Source organism: Pygoscelis adeliae, unplaced genomic scaffold (genome assembly GCF_000699105.1).
Source record: "Pygoscelis adeliae isolate BGI_AS28 unplaced genomic scaffold, ASM69910v1 Scaffold1, whole genome shotgun sequence".
Lineage (NCBI taxonomy): Eukaryota > Metazoa > Chordata > Aves > Sphenisciformes > Spheniscidae > Pygoscelis > Pygoscelis adeliae.
The window spans coordinates 2,857,731-2,860,952 of NW_008824051.1; positions in this window are offsets into that span (position 1 = coordinate 2,857,731).

Genomic DNA, 3,222 nt, shown 5'->3' on the forward strand with positions numbered 1-3,222 from the left:
TTTGCAGGATAATGTTAGGCTGCTGCTTGTCATCTCTATCTACTGTGAGGCCCTAGTTTATCTTGCAGGTGGTTAGCGTGAGGTAATGCGCATCAGATATAAAGATGCTTCTGTCTGCAGCGAGAGCTCATGTAGGTTTGAACACCTCGGATTTCTCTCCTATTTGCTGAGGCTGCTGTGGTCGGTCTCGTCTTGTACAGCGCCCAAAGCCAGAGCGTGGGGATTACGCCTCCTTACCTTGGTGTCCTTGAGGCTGTAGGGTATCATGTCTCCAACTCGCTGGTCAATGGGCTTGTGAGGGCTGGGGTGGGGGATCTCTTCCAGCTTTGTATTGCAGGGCCTCCTCAGAGCCCTGGCAGTGCAGGACAGGCTGGTAGGGGTGTGCATGATGGGGAGTCCTGCCAGACCTGGAGGTAATCCAAAGACAAAACACCAGATCTAGTGTGGATCACCAGTGGGAGAGGGGGGGTTTGTGGGAGGGGTCTGTTGGGAGAGGATTAGCCTGGGTGTCCTGAGACAAGATGTGTTTCTGCTTCATAGCAAGGGTGAAACATTCATGGGTGTTTAATGAAGTGCAGACTGGCTTGTGAAGTCTGTGGTTGCCCTCTTCACCATATCCTGTTCCAAGGAGAAGTCATCTGTCTCTGGGGAGGAGGCCAGTCTGCTGCCAGACAGGGTAACCCGCTGCTTTCCTGGAAAGTAACGATCTCGCAGCTTCGGGACCAGCTCGGGAGCCAGTCTGTCTTGGGATAGGATGAGAACAGTTACCATCTAAACCAAATTTGGGGTCACGGAAGAGAAAAAGAAATGTAAAGGCCTTAACCAAACTTTCATAATAATCCCAATGCCACCCCCCTTTGCTTATAACTGGTTCCATTTTTAAAATCTATTTGGATGTGTGTATTTGTATTTTTAATACCTCATGAGTAGTTAAACGCTGGTGGGGGTTGGGAACTGCTTTTAACATATTGGCAGGATTGTTTTAGTCTTGTCTTGCTTGTGTTTAAACATAATGGCAATAATTTATCAGCTCTGCATAACTGTTTCAGACAGATAGGAGTTTGGAGATGAGTTAGCACAAAGCAGGAGAAATTCAGTGTTCCTACACTGCAGCTGGTCTCTGGTCCAGCAACGCAGACCTGGTTATACATGTTCCCTGCCCATCTTGGTGGACAGTTGATCACCAAACGGTCATGATGTGGTGATACCATTTTCTGTAGCGATGGATTCAGCTGTTGTATCTGTAACACTTGTTCTAGTCTTGCTGTCTTACTGGAATGAGCTTGTACACCTGCATACCAGCCAGTTGTCTTATTTCTAAGTGTTACTCTCTATTGGTCTCTACTGTCTGTACCACCAAGTCAAAGCTGTATATCAAAGATATTACCATGTGGGCAGCAATGAGATGGCAATCCTTGGACTTCAGACCTGCTGTCTGCCCTAAAGACTTGCATACTTCTGTCTGTATCCTTTTTTGAAAGTATTGTGTATATTTCTATTTGTTGTTGAACGTATCTAAAGAACAAAGCACTCCAGTAAAACTCCTCCTGTTGTATGATACATTCTATATTTCTGTAATTCTTTTTTGAGCCTCAGGGAGAAGCTAGCATTTTTTTCAAACTACATTTTTGTCACTGTGACAGTTGTAAATAAAGTTTGAAAATGCTTTCCAAACTTACTGGCTTTGTTCTTACTGCCAAAGTGGGTCGGATGGTCAACCTTCCAGATAAGGTTGTGGAAGGACTGGCCAGTCGTTGTGTTTCAGGTCTGAGGTGTGCTGACTTGCAAGGCTAATGCAACTATCCTAGAAGACTTGTGTCTATCAGTTGAGGCTGTTCTGTGAACCTGGAGACACTTGTGCTTCATGCATGTGGCTGACCTCAGAGCATGCCCGATGGGATTGCAAACCTAAATCAACTTAGAGCGAGGGGCAGCATCTTGGCTTTCCATCTTCCTACGGTTGCTTATTCTGTGTGAAAGGCTGCAGCAAAGTGGTGCTCCAATTTACTTGGTCCTGAAAAATCTGTATTTATATGTATAATTATCTATAATCTATATCCTAACACTTACCTAACCTTACAGAGCATGAAGTCATGGAGAGCAGAGGCTATTCGTAGCTGCTCTTCATACTGATACAGTACCTGTGCGTGTTCCCTATGTGTGGTCTTACCCTGCCCTGAGCAACAAGTGTGAGAAGTCTTGCCATGCTGTGCCCTGTTAGGGTCTCAGCTGAGCTACCTGGGGTTGTCTGCTTTGGCTGTTTTGGGTCTAGAGGTCAAGTCTTCTCGAGTAGTCAGTTGTGCATTGCCTCACACTGATGGCTGTGTGCTACAGCTCACAGTGCTGCCAGAGGAAGACCTGGAGGAAACTGCATTTCTGAGTGTCATTCTGAACTTGTTTGGTACCAAGGCACTGTCCTGGGTGTATAAACCTGACCATGCCAGGATTCAGTAATTCAAATTGTGTACTTAATGGGATTAACTTTTTCACTAAAACCAGGTGATAAGAAGCAAATTCCCTGGAATATCCCTATCTTTGATACACGGAGAAAAGTTCCTGTGAATTGGCAAGTAACAGACTCTAATCTTACCTATGCAAACAAGCTGGGCTGAGGCTAGAGCATTATGTTTACATGAGACTGATTTAAATACTCTAATGACCCTCAGATTTAATGCTTGAACTGAGGGCATGTTCAACATGAGCCCTACAGTTCAAAGATGAATTGTATTTTGCTCAGCCCTCGTGGGTGTTTTATGCCATAGAAACATAAATACCATGTGAAACTTGCCTCTCCTTTTCTTGAATCAGCCTCTAGCTAAGGCGCCTTGATTTCTTCCCCTCCTTAGGCATGGAGTTGTCTTCCTTGTAGAAGAAGCTGCAGCACTTCTGAGATGAAGATGACCTGAAATGATTGAAGATGTTTAGTCCTGCCCCAGAACATTTCTGATTAAAATACAGCACTGGTTAGGGAAACTGCAAATGAATTGAACTCGTCTGCTACTTCCATGTGCTTCACATGAACAGGTTTTTCCAGGCTCATCTCGGAATGAAGCCACTTTGTTTCCTGATGCATCATGCTATTTTGGGGCCAGACCAGAAGGGCCGGCCTCTGAGTGGGGCTTACTCTGCCTGGGGGTCTGCCTTGCATCAGCCTGGAGCAGTGCTGGCAGGAGAGGGATGGTGGGAAGGGGGCTCTTTCCTGGTCCCTGACTCCAGCTGTTA